Source organism: Leopardus geoffroyi, chromosome A3 (assembly GCF_018350155.1).
Source record: "Leopardus geoffroyi isolate Oge1 chromosome A3, O.geoffroyi_Oge1_pat1.0, whole genome shotgun sequence".
NCBI lineage: Eukaryota > Metazoa > Chordata > Mammalia > Carnivora > Felidae > Leopardus > Leopardus geoffroyi.
Genome location: NC_059336.1, coordinates 136,555,703 through 136,573,201, shown reverse-complemented (window position 1 = coordinate 136,573,201; position 17,499 = coordinate 136,555,703). Strand labels below are relative to the sequence as shown.

The following is a 17,499-nucleotide window of genomic DNA, read 5'->3' as shown; positions in this document are numbered from 1 at the left end:
GGGTGCTGCTGAACCCCTAGAGGGCACAGGACCGTCGCCCACGAAGGAGAGGCACCCAGCCACACTTCTCACTATTGCAGAGGTCGGGAAACGGGACACAGAGATGACTAAGATGCACCCTTTGTCCCCCCCGGGACCCACGACAAAAGGAGGTGTGGCAATGGAGAGTTCCATCAGGGTGACGTGGATGTAATGAGCCGCCCTGCTTTGTGTACCTGCACACGTGTCTCCTCTGCTGGCTGCTGGGACGTGAAGCGTCATGCACAGGGGTCGGTGTGGGGACCCCCCAAAGTGCCTTCTACGTTCAGTCCTCATCGGCTGTTGTTGTTGTTGTCATTTATATCATTACCCGGTGTAAGATATCTCCACATATTGAATGTCACTACACATATTCTGAGGTCCGTACTTGAAGAACCTTTGTTAAAGTCCGTGCACCAATGGAATGTTGGAGATCACATTACACATGGAAACAGAAAGACCGGAGAGAGAAAGGCGACCCCTCTCTTCCTCCTACGCGAAGCTTCGTCTCAGTTTCTACATTCTGTTGGAAATCCTACTTTTCCTCCAAGGTTTCTGTGATGCCTGACGTCACCCTGCAGATGGGCTTTGCCCCAGCCTCCCTCCCGGGGCTCCCGTCCTGGACTCACCACCGACCGCATCTATTGCTTTGGGCAAATTGTCTCCGCTTGCTACACGAGTATGAACCTGTTCTACGATCGGGGCTATTTTAAATGGCTGTTGCAAGGAAAGCACTTTACGTAGTGCCCTGAAAGGCAACGGTTAACGGAGGAAAAGCACTTTACAGAACGCCCCAGTGTACGGTCAATTCTCAGTAAATGGCTTTGTTTTTGCCTTGTTAAGGCGAGATCCTGCCTCCCACACGCAGAGACGTGGCCTCATCTTTGCCAGCGTCAGTGGAACCCTCTCTCGGCAAGGCTCTGACTCTGGACCGTGTGCCCGAGACCGCGCCTCCAGTACTAACGAGAGGGTAGGACAGTGGCGAACGACGTCCACCGAGCAGGGACCGAGCACCGCGCTGGGTGGTTTTGCAAGTAACAGCTCACTCACTTCCTACAGCAGCGGCGCCAGCCCAGGAGGAGGTACTGTTCTCCCATCTTGTGGATGAGGACACTGAGGCAACCTCTTCCTGGACATTTGTCCAACTTACGGAGCTGCAAGGCGCGGGCCGTGAGTCCAAGCCTGTGAGTCTTCAGCGATGCTAACCGCTACCCCCTCTGACGGTTACCCTGCCTGCAAACGTACAAGTAGATGACCTTTCTCTCCTCGGCTCAAAGAAAGAACAACTCTCCAGGGCTGGCACCAGGAGGGACGCAGGCGATCAGCGAGCCGGACTGCTCGCGAGCCTGGGAGGGGGGTGAAGCCCGGGAACCAGCCACTTGCACACGTCCGTCCCTACAGCTAAGTGAGTATTAGCTTCGCAGCTGCAACCGGGGTCTGCCTAGTGTCAATCCTGCACCCTCTGCCTCCGTCTCTCGCACCCCACAACGCCACGACCCATCGTCTCCCGTGCATTATTAATTTCCTATGTGGTTACGTTGTTTCTTAATACCCATGTCTCCCCAGTCAACCGTAGCCTTTCCATATGGAGTTTCAGATCCTATAAATTAAATGAGAACAGCATGTTACACGGGAATGAAGGAATGGTTGTTGGATTTTTTTTTTTTTTTTTTTTTTTGAGATTACAGTGACTTCGACCCGTAGGTATTTATGGAAAAACACTAGGATATTTACAAATGTGTTAATGCTGGAACTGTATTTTAATTGGTTTCATGAAAGAAAAGGACTTGGAAGCCCTGGGATTAATATAATTCCTTTGCTAGAAACGATGAATTCTTGGCTGGCGTCTTCTGCAGGGGACCGGGTCTGTGAGCCCCTGTGAGGCTGGAGCCCTGGCAGAGAGAAGCCCGGGGCGGCAGAACCCTGGTGTGGCAGGGGGAGCATCTGAGAGAGACGCCAGGGCTCTGCGCTTGGGGACGAGACAGTTAAAGCCTCCCCGTGCGAGCCAGCTCTATCACACGGCGCTGGCGACAGGTCAACAGTCTGGCTGGAGCGCGGACGGGGCTGATGATGCCAGGCGGTGCCAGGGACCCCGGGGAGCCCTAAAGAGGCTCCCCACACCGGCTTTCCTTCTGCAGCCCGGGGGATGTTCCGGCAACTGCCTCATGCAAGGGAACTGGGGCTGTGTCGCTGCTTTCCGGGCGAGCCACGCTGGAGCACTGACGTCCCCGGGCCGAGAGCCCACTGTGGCTGTGACAAAGGGACCCCGGCTGAGAGCCTGCGCAGGTGAGATGAGCCGGGCAGCTGCTGGCGGGGCTCCTGTCTCGGCCGTGGGCTTGGGGGAAGCGGGTGTGCGGGGTGAGATGACGCTCTCAGACAGCCGGATCGCTGCATGCCTTTGCCATTACCCTCATTGCTTTGTAAGAAGCACGAGCGGGCTGATCTCGCACTTCGTTCGTTCGGAAAGCCACCTAGAAATTCAGGGAGACGCGGTCCCAGAGCGTCTAGCCGCCGGGGAATTCTAGCTGGGGCGCTCCTGTGACAGTCACGGAGCAGTCTCACTGGCAAGCCCCCGGAGACTTCTCGAAGCCCCTCAGATCCACACTGGGCTCACTGGTGAGCAGGGAGTGTGCTGGGGCGCCCAGGGAGCGGGGTTCTAACCCACATCCCGTCCTGTAGGGAGCAGGGGGCGGCGTGGCGCGGGGGGAGAGCACCACGCAACCTCTCGGGGTCGCCGCTCTCCGAAAAAGACGGTTAAATATCTGCCGCCACTGGTTTGGGCTCCTTGTGCCCCATTTGCCTCTGTTTGCTGAGCCCTCGGTGCCGGGACTGGTGCTCGGCACGCCTGCAAACCGTCCATGGACCGGCAATGACAGCAAAAGATGGGTCCGAACTTGGAAAAGCCGCAAAGTCTCCCCGATAATCTCAGGGGAGCTCTTAGCCTTTCAGAGCATTTTTAAAAGAGCAGAGCAGAATTTTGTGTGCCGCTGAGTACATTGGTTAAGGTCTGAACCACTGTGAGGTTAATGCGGGCGCTGTGGTAGGCGCCGTGGCCCCCGTGGGCCTGATGAGTGTCGGGTTAAGTGCGTCCCGGATGATAGGTCTGAGGCACAGACAGTAGACAGGAGTGAGCTCCGGGCTTTGGGATGAAGGCATTCTGGAAACAGCCTGGCCCAGTGGCTCACGGTGGCTGGATGGGTGTGAGACTGGGATCCATACCCAGCTGGGGGTCAACCTCCAAGATGCCTGATCCATTGGGTAGGACGTGCTCACGATGAAGGAAATATCCTGATGCCAATAGCCAGAAGGCGACTGTTAGTTTTCTGATAAAGTCCCTCCGCTCTGTATTCACAGATAGGTTCAGGATTCTTTCAGTGACCCTCTAGGATGATTCCAGCTTCCTGGGCTCTGTTCTGTTGCACTCGTGTGCCCTCCGGGCCTCGTGTCCACAGACTTGCCAGCTTCACGCTTCCCACAGCACAGGCTCGTTGCTTCTGTTTTCTTCCCGGTTCCCTGATGTTATCTGTACATCTCTGTGTGGGCTGGACCCGCAGCCTGTAACACCCCCTCCAGCAAAATGTGTGACTTCTATTCATTGTTAAGACTCACTGTGGCTTCTTCCAAAAGGCATCCTTTTAGGTTCTTTCAGGGGTATCTCTTCTTACCCTGAAAGCTGCCTGTATTATTTTTATTACAGAACCTTGTATTATAATTACCTGCACCCTTGCTAATCTGATACTGGACGGCAGGAGCTATGGCTTTGGCACCTGCTATACTCAGAATCTGGGACACTGTAGGGAGACTCTTGTCCAACTGCAGGCAGAAAGGGAGTGTCTATCTTCTGGAGAAGGCTCCAGAAGCTTCCAAGAGGTTTGTGGTCCTCCACGGCACTGGGAACCTGCAGAGAACCACAGTAAAACCTGGGGACCAAGGCAGGAAACCAGGGCTCGGATACCAGGAGTCGGGGGGCTCAGCTCCAAAGGCTGAGTGCAACAGGTGTGGGCAGAGAGGTTCAGCCCCGTTGACGACACCGAGAGCCTCCTTCCAGGCCTCACGACTGCCAGCTTGGTCTGTCCCCGACTGCAGAGGGTGGAGGCCAAAGAACTGAGCTAAAGATCGAAGCTGAGACTGAGCCGTATGGTGGCCAGTGGCAGTCATGTACTCTATGGAAATAAATCACGTGTTTTCAAGTAGTCATTACAACCTTGCTTTGCTCTCACATGACAGTGCCTTGTAACCAGCCTAGATGGCTCTCACTTTGCCCCCGTCCCTCGCATGGACAGCGAGGAGACTGTCCCTGAGGGACCGGGGTACGCATACGGCTCTGCTCGTGAGCAAAGGCACCCGAGGGGACACAGCTGTCCCACGGCTCCGTCTGGATGCACTTTACTTCCCTCTCTCTGGGCAGAGCCCGCAGGAAAGACAAAGTTAGAACGCGGGATCACAAGCTGCGCCTGAGTCAGAACCTCGGCCCTGTGACACACACATCTCAGCCTGGTTTAGACAAGACCGGACATTTGTCGGGTCGGGAGACCAAAAGGACCCAAGTGTGGATTTGCTTCTGTGCCAGCTGGATACGGGGGTTCAATGACGTCAACAGAAATTGGTGGGTGTTTACGTTTTGTTTTAATTATTCTCTGTTTGTCAAGTCTGCTTTATTCTGGGTTGATTTCATTCACAAAGAAACATTCCCCCGGCGGGGCCCAGATGATACCTCCAACAGTTCCAATGCGGAAGTAAAAGACCTCCTTCCCCAGAGACCAAGAAGAGTCCCAGTGGCCTGTTTTTGGCCCCGTTGGCTCTCCAGGCCATTCCTAAGTGCGGCTAGGGTGCAGGGAATGTGGGCTTTGAGGCCCCCCCGCTACCCCTGCCGGGCTGAGAATCGCTCCCAGACCGTCCACCACTGACTCCAAGCTCACTGTCAAGCTGTGGGGCAAGAAGGGAGCTTAGCAGTTACCTGGTTAGCTTCTCCCAACTCAGTGTCTCAGCAGGGAAGGGGCTGTGAAAACACCATACACTTAACGATGGCAACTTTGAGAATGAAGAAAAAGATGAACATAAAAACCATGCGTTGTCCCCCACCAGTGTAGAGATAAGACCTCTCATCATTCACTCTTTCCCCATTTACAACGTTTTCTACGTAATTTGGGGGCGCTGGTGCGGCTCAGTAAGTGTCCAACTCTCGACTTCAGCTTCCATTGTGACCTCACGGTCATGGGATTGGGATCGAGACCCTTGTCAGGCTCTGCACTGACCACTGGGAGCCCGCTTGGGATTCTCTCTCTCTCTCCCTCTCTTTCTCTCTGCCCCTCCCGCGTGCTCTCTCTCGCTCTCAAAATAAATGAACTTTAAAAAATAATGAAAAAATACGTTTTTTACATAATTTGACACCGATTTACAGTTTAAAGTCTTGACTTTTACCGTAATCATTTTCTTTTGTCACTCAAAAATGTTTAAAAATATACTTTAGCGACAACATGACCTTCCCAGACATGAACATTCACCTTCATCTAAACTTCTTTTTTGGCCTGGAATCAATCCCTTCCTTTTATGGGTGAGGAAATTGAGATTGGGAGAAGGAAGCAATTTTCCTAGATTTGTAGCCACTGGGTCCTTTGATCCGGCTTCTTAGTGTATCATTTGCCTCCCGTCTTTTGCCCACATATCTGCAAGGATGATAAAGGGTTTATTTATTTACTTTTTTTTTTTTTTTTTATTTCTGGGGGGACTTCAAGAACTGAAGGACAAAGAGACACATCTTAGCAGAGTGAGGTTCTCCTTCTATCTGTGGAGACTGCCTGAGCCGTAAGAGGGCCCGTCAGGGGCCTGACCGGGATGACAGGTAGAAGGTCGTAACTAATGGGGGCAGTGAAGCTACAGTCTCCTAACCTGTGTAAAGGTGGAGGCTATTTTGCAAACACACGTTCTTTCTAGGGCGGTGCGTGGGTGGGGAAAGTTCTAGATCTTGCTCCTGCCTCCATATTTTCATTCACTGAACAAATGTTTATTGTGCACCTGCTCTGTGTCAGGCACTGTTCCGAGTGTTGAGAAGAAGCCTGAAAAAATACGGGCTGTGCTCTCGGGGAGCTCCCATGCTATGCAGGGGAGGTGGGACAGAATGTTAGACAAAGAAACAAAGGAAAATAAAAAGGATCAGATGGTGATGAATAGTAAGCAGGGAATTAAAACGGAGAGCTCCGATAGAGACTGGGGAGTCGATTTTGGACTAAGCTGTCAGGAGAGGCCACTTAGGATATGAGCATCGGGCTGGGGAGGGGGGAGAGTCAGTGCCAATGTCCCAGGACGGCCCATGCAGGGCCTGATTGAGGGGCAGAAGGAAGGCCAGCCAGCGTGACCGAAAAGGGGGGTGGGGGGGGCACTCTGTGGATCGGCCGGTGCTCAGAGACAGACAAGGCCAAGTGAGAGTGTGGTTTTGATTACAGTAAGGGGCTGCTGGGGAGTTTGGTGGCTGGACAGCACCGTGACGATCTGGTCCATGTTTGCAAGACCACACTGGCTTCTGCTGGAGAAAGGATGTGGGGGGTCAGGGATGGAAGCAGGGATACCGGTGGGGAAGCTGTCATGGCGGGGCAGGCGGGAAGAGGTCGCGCCTTGAATGGCGGGGACACGTGGCTGGGACGGACGTGTTTCGCAGCCCACGGGAGCAGACCCCGGATGCGGAGCGGTGGGGTGTTTAGGGAAAGAGGACGATCAAAGACCCTCCCTGGTCTCGCTCACAACAACCCGACACCTATGGGTCGCCCCACCGCTTTTCTGCTTAACTGGCAAGAGGTGGACGGGTGGCGGACGACGTTCAGATTCAGACAAGCCCGCGGCTCGGACGGGGCAGGGGCCCAGGCGCTGAGGGGCGGAGCCCAGCACCACTTCATCCCTGGTGCCCAGCGCCACCACCATCCCTGCGGCATTTGCGTGCGACCGACAGGGAATCTGCTGCCGGAACAATCCGAGAGCCGTTGCCCTCAAGAGCTGAGCGGACACGGTCCTGTCCGGGTGAGCCTCCTGCTCTGCGTGTCCCGGGTGCCAGCCCTCAGGGACGCCCCTGCCCTTGTGGCCCACGTCCCCCGCCCCCCTCCAGTTGGCCACAAGATGACCTGGAAAGGAGCAGTTAGATGCACGGGGGGCGCTCCGGAGAGGAAGGGTCAGGGGGCAACTTGTCACCAAAGCTCCCACATGGCTTGAGTCGTCCTAAGTCACGGTCAGCAAACCTCCTCCCGTGTGGTTCCCAGCAGGGAGCCGGGGACGGGGCCGGCCCGTGAGACGGTCCCATGGGGACCAGGTTACGTGTCGCAAAGGACACGCCGTCTGGGGGGAGCCTCACATCACAGCCCTGTGGTTGGCGGCGTTTGGGCTGAGCGAATGCCCCCCTCCGGCCCTCTGCTCAGCCTCGGCCTCCCTCCCGGACGCCCAGTTTCCGGCCTCCACCTGGAGGCCCTCCCTCCTCCCTGGGCTCTGGGTCTGCGCCGAGGTCCCTGGGGAGCTGACGCCTTCATGCTCCCTGCTGGCGGGGATTCTGGATTCGACGGCATCGCTTATTTATTCTCTGTATGGTGCGCGATCCTGTCATCTACAGTTGGCGGGACACTTTCTGGTGTACAAAGCAAACGTGCACGCACCGCAAAGAGAACGCACAGAGTGTTGTTTTTCCAGCCAGTGGCGGGTGGCAGGCGCTGAGCCACACTGGGGACTTTGGAGATGAGCCCAGGGGTCTCCGCGGCTCATGGCGTGCAGTGCGTGGGCACCTGTGTACTCGTTGTGGTTCTTTATTTTAAAGCAAGAAAGTCAGAGAGGCGATCTGAACGCTTTTGGTGGAATATTCCACCATAGAAGCAGAAGCTCATTAAAATTAGAATATGCAAAGGCAATGTTGATTTCAACAACCAGAAACCAAATCCGGGGCAAGCGGACACGGTATTTTCAGGATTAAAACTGGACGCGAGCTTAGACAGTGAGATGCTGTGGTCACGTCGAAGAGGATGACGCTTTGGGGTAAACCCACAGCAATTTAAACAACATCGGCACAGAGTGAAAAATTTTGCTGCATCTGGAATATTTGTCATGTAACTAAGGTCAAGATTATAGGTCAAATGATACTTTGCATGTTTTAAAATTTTACTCCAAGAATAACAATATCAAATATTAAATATTCATGGTGGCATCTTTCATTTTTAAAGCGATTTTTATTTGGCACTTATTTTGGGTTCGTGCATCTTTGTTTTAGTGTTTTTTTTTTTTAATTATCAAGTATTTGTATTAGGTAGAGATCATTTTTCATGTTACTGAAATGTATAATCTTTCTCATCATACGGATTCCTAATAACAAATCATGTATTTATTATAATATATGTTTAACAGAAAGTGCCTCTTAATATAACCCAATCACAGAAAAATGACTCACTGTTTATTATTTTGGACACTCACTGAAAACCACACGAATACAGTGTTGTAAAAAAAAAAAAAAGTACAGAATAACTTACGGTTTCAGGAATACGTTAGAATTTCTGGAAATTTCAGGATCTGTTTCCTGAGCCTGGGAGATTTACGTCCCATGAGAATTTGGAAGCACTAAAATGAACTCCTAAGGCAGAGCGAGGGATCTGTTACAAATCTAAGGCTTGACAGCTGCAGGAGCAAAGTGGGGGAAAGCCAGTAATGTGGCCCGAGGTCTGTGGTTGGAGACAATGTGTCATTTCAGATGGGTCTGGAAGGATCGGTAGTTGCTCATTAGGCAGAGAAGAAGAGAAGTATGTTGCATCCTGTACAAGCAAAAGCCTGAACAAACCAGTAAATAGTATGTCCAAAACAGCAGGAATCAGGAGTAAAAACAGGAACGTCTGCCCAGTGTTACGAAACTTACGACCCTAGAGGAACCCAGGCACTGATGCGTGCAGGGGGGGCGGGGGAAGTAGGCCAGGCCATGGGAGTCGGATTTGAGCCCGAGTGTGTGCCCTTCTCTGCTCTCCTCCGCTGTGTCCCGTGCAGCTTCTCCTCCTCTTCCCAGGAGCCCCCCACCTGCCTCACACCTCGTCCAGGAAGCCTCCCCTGCCTCTCCAGCCCCTGTGGGCCCACTCTTCTCAAACTTCTTCCCATGGCCTCTTCCTCCTCTGAATGCTGTCCCGACTCTGGCAGCCAGAACTTGCTCCTTGAGGTGTGCGAGCATCTAGGGGCTCGTGGGAATGCAGATTCTCGGGCCCCAGAGTTACCAAATCAGAATCCGCCCTCTGGTGAGATTCTGGAGCGACGTGAATGCACGCTGCAGTTAAGGAACCTCTGATCTCGCCCCACCACACCCCTTCCCTGGGTAAAACAGATCGGGCGTCAGCAGGGCGGGGACCTGCCAGTGAGGCCGGGACACGGCGGGGCTGCTCTCCCAGCCTGGAGGGTGGCGAGGGGACAGCAAGCGCCCCCAAACCAGCTTGCACACGGGACTTGCACTTGGGATCCTGATGCTGGACCTCTTCCTCAAAAATCCGATTGAACTGGGCTGCACACATGGGTGCTATTAGTCTCTAGATGATTCTAACGTGCAGCCAGAGTGGACCCACTTGTGGCCATCGCGTGGAAAGTTCTGGTCCCCAAGTGGATCCAAGGATGAGAAGCCCATGCCCGGCTGGCAAAGGGTATCAGGGCACCAGAGCACGTGGGTCTCTGGGCTCTCCCTGGGGAGCCTGGGCCCAACGAGTAGCTCCTGGGGAGAGCCAACATGGTGACCCGATCTGTGGAGTGGATCTCTCCAGAAACCTCCCTCGGGTGTGCAAGGAATGATTCTTTTTGCTCTGCACTAGACAGCACGAGCCCTGACAGGTGTGGGAAGCCCACCCAAGGGCTGGGGCAGCTGGCCTTGGAGCTGGGGCGGGGTGGGGGGGTTGCACAGGAGGCACGGGGGGGAATCCCAGCTGCTTTCCTTGGGAAATAAAATCCCCGTGGCCGGGCCCTGCCTTTCACGCCTCATTTTTGCTGTTCTGTGTCTCAGAATTCACTCTAACCAGAGGGAGTTTCACGTGGCCCTGGGCACGCATGCACACACACGTGCACGTGCAGGGCACTTTTCTTCCGGGCCTGTCTTCATACACCTCTGTCTGCTTCGTCCGACCTTTGTCCGCCTCCTCCATTCATAGCCCAGACATAAAATATCCCAGCTCTCTGCCAGGGTTTCTCTGCTCTACCCAGTGGGCTCAACATTTCTCCTCTGTGCCACCGAGATCATGATCTGAGAAGTCGGATGCTTAACTGATTCAGCCACGCAGGTGCCCCATCCTTATTTTGTATCTTATTCTTTCATATTTTCTTACCTCGTGGCCGTTGTCCATGTTACTAACAGGTGACTCTGGGAAAAGGCTCAGCTACGACGTGAATGTTTCAGTCCATAAACCGGCATGGAGCGTTCAGATTCAATGAAATTGTTCCGATACTTGCTTAATTAGCCAATGTGCATCAAGCCCCTTGATATCAAGACGTGGTCTAGGCCACTAAAAGACACCCAGGAAGGGTGGGGGGTCACAGTCCCCATCCCAGAAAAGGGCCTGATTCCCCCGACAGAGAGGCCGTCCAGGCTTTTCCAGGGATCCTTTTCTGGATAGCTAGACGAGTTTTTTCTCTTTTGTTTTCATTTACGTACAAGGCAGGGGCGCCCGGGTGGCTCAGTCGGTTAAGCATCTGACTCTTGGTTTTGGCTCAGGTCATGATCTCACGGTTTGTGAGTTCAAGCCCTGCATCGGGGTCCGTGCTAACAGCCCACAGCCTGCCTGGGATGCTCTCTCTCCCTCTCCCTCTCTGCCCCTCCTCTGCTCTCTCTGTCTCTCAAAATAAATTTTAAAGAATTTTAATAAATTCAAGGCGAAAGATACTGTCTACATAGGCCCATTAGTTACGTGTTCGGGTGATGTTTTAGGTATAAAATGTTCATGCTTGTCTGTGCAAGCTGGTGGCTTTTTGGTTTTTGGGATTTTTGTTTTTCTTTGCACTAAATTTGTACAACGGACGCTTGAATGCCCCTGCACACAGCGCCTTGCTTACTGAATCGAAGCCTGTCACCTTCAGTTTGTGAATTGGGTGTGCGTATTATTTCTGGGCCAAGAGCCTAAGGCAAGGGCTCCTGTAACCCCAGACCTGAGCAAAGAAAAGTGGTCCCTGAGAAACGTGGCCGCTTCGGCACAGAGGGTCCCAAACTCAAGTAGCCACGCGGGCAAAGGCAGGTGGCACAAGGTGGGGGAGCAGGCCAGGTGCAGAGCCATGGGGAACCGCTGAAAACCCATGTTCTAGGACTCCACGGGAAGCCAGAGATCTGGAACGGAACATGTAGCCTCCTGGCTTTGGCAGCCCTTGGGCACACGGCGTAAGACCCTACCTCTGCGGACTGGAGGCGGCTCGAGGGCCCCAACGTTGTCACATCTGCTTGGTACCGTTAGCGGGGAGTAGATGTCTCTTGCTGGGAACCCCTGCCCCAAATCCAAACTCAGAAGCGTGTTGTGCGGTTGGCTCAGTGGTTTGAAAGTCAATAAACGTCACCCATCTGAACGGAGCATCTCTGAGAGGTGTCAGCCCAGTTTTCCGCAGACCTCACCCCTCCCTGTCGTCTGGCACACCCCATCCCCCACCGCTCCCTGCACCCACGGATGTTACCTGCCTGTCCCTTGTAGGCATGCGCATCTTTAACTATGTTTACAAACAGACACACATGCTAACCCCTCGTCTTTCGCGGGTTTACGATCTCATTGGAGACCTGAGGAGGAAGATCGGGTAACGAGGCGGAAGGAAGCAAAGAAGTGTTATCAATGACATCGCGGGCCCGGCGACCCGGAGTGTTGGTCCGCCACGGGTTCCCTGCCCTGGAACTTCTGACTTCTGGTCTGTCACCCGTCGTGAGTTGTGACATTAGAACCAAAATACGCCAGACACTGACTCTAGTGCCTGACATGTAATCGGAACTAATTCTTGGGGTATTATTTTATGAGGATTATTTTTACTAGACTAGCCTGCAGTCAGTAGAAACCAATACAGAGGGAAACAGCCTTGGACTCGCTCAATGCAGAAAGGCTTAGATGCATAAACCCACATGGCCCCTTAGCAGTGTTTCTTATATACAAACAGAATGGAGGTGGAATTCTAAAGCCCCAATTAAGTGGAAAAGGTCGCTTTCCTTGGTAACAATAGGCCAGGGCGAAGCAACAACAAAAAAAAAGCTACTTAGTTTGGCAACCTTTGTTCGGAAGAATCCTCTGCAAAAGCCCCCCTCGGAACCTTCTGAATGGGGACCGAACCAACCTTCTTAATCCTCTGCCTGTCTCACATAGGGTTAATTCAATGCTTGGGAGGAGGTGGGTCCCCCTTTTGTGGCAAGAGCTGGTCACAAAACAAAAACCAATTGCCAGGCTCCAGAGGGGTTTCTGGCTCGCACTCTGGGCTGAAACAAACATTGCCCTTCACCTCCCTTCTCAGCCCGGAGGGGGCGGAGGGCAAGCTAACCCTTCGGAAGGCACAGAATGTGCTGGAAAAGGTGAAAGTTCCATTGCCCATTGCAAGTTCCAGCTGGAGTGCAGACCCCAGGCTTTGCCCGTCTCGGTGTCCCTTGTGGGGGGTGTGCGTGCGTGGGGGGAGGGCCCTTCAGGCGCCCCACCCCCACCCCAGAAACAGCAGGCGATCAAACCTCGGGGGCCTGGGGACTTTGGACCCTGGTTTGGAGCAATACTACACTGAAGGCTGCCCCAACCCCAGTCCTGTCGTGGAATTTTCTGTAGTTACGCGTGGCTTCCCAGGTAAACACACCCGAAAAGAAGTTGCAGGCAGGAATTGAATCAGACCCTCAGCGTTGTTGGTGATGAACCAGTTTGCTTGATTTGATGATCACAATTACATCACCGAAAAGCTTAACCTTGTGGCCCAGAATTGAGGGTTCACCTCGCTTTCACGGGTCCTTGGCGAAAGCTCCTTATGAACTATGACATTTTCTTAGGTGTTGCACGTGACTTTAGACCAGTTGGCATCACGAGAGATAGGGGCTTTTAGCGCCATGCCACGTGTCCTGGGGCAGACTGCCAGGCTCCTCTGGGCCTCTGCTTCCTTTCGGTAAAATTCGTACGGTTTTGCCCATCTGGGAGTTTAGCCTGAGACTCAAATGGGATCGTCGTGGCCACATCCCGAACACGCCGGTGTGCGAAGCCTCGCACTCACGCACTGCACGCGTGATCTTCTCCCCTACGTGGGCCTGGGAGCGGACGATGCCAGTAACTTTTTCTAGTTGGGTGTGAAGGGAAGGAGGTCCTCGAAAGCCTTCGGTCACAGTGAGCACGTCTCCGCCAGCCTGACCACGGGCACCCCAGGGCTGCTGCCTCACCTGCAGTCAATCCTCTCTCCCGGCATCGGTGACTCTAGGTCCCCATGCTGCTGCGCTGGCCTTCTTCCCAGGGAGCAGTGAGACCCTCCTGGGGCGGGGGGGCATCGCAGTGCCCAATCTGAGATCACCCTAGGAAAGCAAGGATGCTTGCCTTCAAAAAACACACTTTTCAGGGGCTCTGGGGTGGCCTTGTCGGTTCAGCGCCCGACTCCCGATTTCAGCTCAGGTCATGATCTCACCGTCCGTGAGTTCGAGCCCCACGTCGGGCTCTGCGCTGACAGTGAGAAGCCTGCTTGGGGTTCTCTCTCCCTCTCTCTCTGCCCCTCCCCCGATCATGTGCTCTCTCTCTCTCTCTCTCTCTCTCTCAAAGTAAATAAATAAACTTAAAAAAAACCACAGTGATATCAACAATTAAAAAAAAACTGATCTTGGATATTTATTCCTTAGTACAAGTTAGGTTAAGATGTCTGTTCTTTCTGAAATAATCTGCAATTTCTAGTTATTCATATGTACCAAGTGCTCTCCTGCCCCAGGGCCTTTGCACTTGCCACTTCTTCCTTGGGAGATGCAGTTCCCCCGGACGTCTGCTTTGTGGTCTCCCTCCTCCCCGTCACTGTGGATCAGGTCTCCTGGCCACCGTGTTTATCATAGTATTTGCTGCTTCCCTCCACACACAGCCCATCCCACCTCCCTCTTAATTTTTATCCAAAGCCCTTACCACGATCTGACTCACCATATGCTCTGCTCTTTATTTGTTCGTGATGCCCTTTTCGACTCTATGCTCCGGAGGACGTGCATGCTTGTCTCTTAGGCACTGCCGACAGCATGTGGCATCTAATAAGCAGAGAGTAAATATCTGTTGAATGAATCAGCGGAGTCCACTGTGGATCAAAAGCTCGGAGCTTTTCCTGTCGGTCACACACAGTGCTCTTTGCAGGGGGACATCGGCTGCCCCACTCGGGTCCGCGCCAGAGACCAGGGTGGACTGGCTCCTTGGGGGCCTCTTCCCAGCAGACGGAGTGGGTGGTGAGGTGGCCCCAAGGCCTTGGTGGAGGTCACACCATGCCAGGAGGGCGGAGGGTGTCTGCAGGTCTGAGGGCTGCTCCTCTGCCCTCTCCCACACCTGGTGGGATTCTGCCCTGCAATCTCTTGACTTCGGGAAGTTTTGATTTCCCCATCTGAAAAGTTAAAACAAGGAAGTCTACCTTGCTGGGTTTTTATAAATGGTTATGGACTGTCTTCTAAGAAATTAGAAACTCTTTTTTTAGAGAAACAGAGGGAGGGAGAGAGGGGGGAGGGGCCGAGAGAACGGGGGACAGAGGGTCCGAAGCAGGCTCTGCACTGTCAGCAGAGACCCCCACGCGGGGCTCGAACTCACAAACTGTGAGATCACGACCTGAGCTGAAGTCAGGTGCTGAGCTGACTGAGCCCCCCAGGAGCCCCATTTTTTTGAGAGATGGAGGTGGGGGAGGGGCAGCAGGGGAAAGAGAGAGTCTTAAGCAGGCTCCACACTCAGCACGGAGCCTGACTTGGGGTTCTATCTCACAGCTGCCTGGCTCGATCCCACCACCCTGCGATCATGACCTGAGCCAAAATGGAGAGTCAGAGGTGCAACCGACTGAGCCGCCCAGACGCCCCAGAAATTGGACACACTTCCATTTCTCCCGGCACATAGTAGGCCTTTCAGATCGGCAGGCACCGTGGGTATGAATGCGTCCACAATGAGCGTGAAAGTGGCCGGGAGTGACGGCCCCGGGGGCCTCCTGCACTTGCTGTCTCCTGGCAACTCTGGAGGAAGGCGCAGTGTCCTGGGCAAAGCCCAACCCTCGGACCAGCACAGATCACTGGCAGGCTGTGTGCCTCCCCCCTTGGGCTCACCTCTGCACCTCCGCTTGTCCTCTGGGAAAATGGACACATGAATCAGGACTTCAGTGAGGAAGCGTCCTGAGCCCAGCTCAGCAGCCCCCACCCGGCGACCTGGGCACAGCTCGGCTCCTTTCTGTGGGTTTTGCAGCAAACACACTGTTAGTCCCCATCCCCCGCTCGTCTCCACACCTCCAGCCTTCCTGCCGGTCCTTTTTTATCTTATCTTATCTTATCTTATCTTATCTTATCTTATCTTATCTTCTTTATTTTTTATTTAGCTATGAAAAAACTATCTGTGAAACGTCTCCTCTTGCAGGGTATTTTCTCAGGCTTCGTGATGAGGGCACAAAGCTGTGGAGTTCAATATTTCCAAGCTGAAAGGTGAGACATTTATACAGATGGTGACCAGCTTGGGCATCTCTGTTCGGCATCAGAAAGTGCTGCAAATATCCGAGGTCGGAGGGAGGAAAGAGAGCCATTTCCTCCCACGGGAAAAAGAGAAAGCTTGAAATTCACTGAGCTTTTTTTTTTTTTTTTATAACCTTTTGTTTTTAACTTTTTAAAATTTTTAAATTTTGAGATAGAGAGTGTGAGCAGGGGAGAGGCAGAGGGAGAGAGAGAGAGAGAGAGAGAGAAGGGGAGAATCCCAAGCGGGCTCTGGGGTCAGCATGGAGCCTGATGCAGGGCTCGTTCTGGGATCATGACCTAAGGCAAAATCAAGAGTCAGCTGCTCAACCCACTGAGCCACGCAGGGGCCCCCAAAATACCACTTAGCTTTTCACAAAAAGGCACGGAGGACCTTTAATTTTTTTAATGCTTTTATTTACTTTTGAAGGAGCGAGAGACAGAGCATGAGCAGGGGAGGAGCAGAGACAGAGGAGACACAGAATCTGAAGGAGGCTCCAGGCTCTGAGCTGTCAGCACAGAGCCCGATGCGGGGCTCGAACTCACGAACCGTGAGATCGTGACCCGAGCTGAAGTCAGGTGCCTAACCGACTGAGCCACCCAGGCGCCTCAGCGTGGAGGAACTTTAAATGCATTGTACCAAGTGAAAAGAGCCAATCGGAAAGGCTACATACTGTAGGATTCCAAATATAGGACGTTCTGGAAAATGCAGAACTATGGAGACGGTAAAAAGATCAGGGGTCGCCGTGGGCCCAAGGGGAGCACAGCAGATTTTGAGTGCAGTGGAGCTAATCTGTAGGATACTGTAATGGTGGTTACATCTCATACATTTGTGCAAGCCCACAGAATGAACACCACCAAGAGTAACACTAACGTCAACCGTGTACTTTAGTTAGTACCAAGGGACCAGTAGTGGTTCATCAGTTGTAACAAAGGGAGCACAGTAACGCAAGACGTTGATGTCAGTAATAGGGAAAACTGTTGGGGGACAGGAAGCGATAGAGGGGAAGGCTCTGTGGTATCCCCTCGAAGTTTCTGTTAGCCTAAAGTCTATGGATTCACATACAAACAGTCACACGCACACACACGCACACACACACACACACACACCAGTTCAAGAAAGCAGGTTCACTAGACTGGATAAGATTTAAGCAGGTGGAGTTCAGAGGTGAACGCTTCTGGGCCACGCCGGGATGGCGTCTGTAAGGGGCAGAGCTTTGACCCACTTCCCTCTTGGATAATGAACCAGCCATAGGTTTGGAACATTCTAGTGTCAAACAAGAATAAATGAGAAGCTCGAGCACCGGTGCACTGCCATGGGGGAGAGAGAAAAAGGTTTTCGACCAAACCCGTTTAAGTCTTGGGTCTGCTGTCTATCAGCTGTTTGTCCTCGAACAACTCACACCGTGTCTCTGGGCCTCTGTCACCATTTACATTTGACCAAACAGAGTTCCTTGGTCAAGTGCGATGATATCTGTCTCTCAGAGGGTGCTGTGAAGACTAATGAGGAAATCTGTGTCCGTACCCAGAACGGCGCTCGGTACCAACGGTCGGCTGCTATTTCTTTTCTCCTTTTTCTTCCTTCCTTCCCTTTTAGTGGCAGGAGGAAAAGTGAATGGGAGGAAGCGGTGTCTCTCTCGTGCGCCAGGCTGGAGGGAGGGACTTGACAATGGGTCCCTGTACCTGAAATTTGCAGGCATCCCACCTGGTGGCCGCCATGCCGGGTTTCCCGTGTCCCCTTTCCGTCTCTGTATTCGGTGGTGTTCGTTTCTAATGACTCTATCCTACTGACCCGTATGCTGACGTCATAGTTTCAGCCAGCATGGACTTTGCTCCCAGATCTCTGCTTCCCCTTGGCC

General features: G+C 53.1%; 1 long non-coding RNA gene across 1 annotated transcript in view; it reads left to right on the top strand.

The window, feature by feature from the left end:
• Positions 1-522: 522 nt before the first annotated feature.
• Positions 523-17,499, top strand: part of LOC123581656 — a 106,535-nt gene continuing 89,558 nt past the window's right edge. The window contains exon 1 of the long non-coding RNA XR_006703913.1: positions 523-2,304. This is a non-coding gene — a long non-coding RNA (uncharacterized LOC123581656). The remainder of the gene's footprint in view (positions 2,305-17,499) is intronic.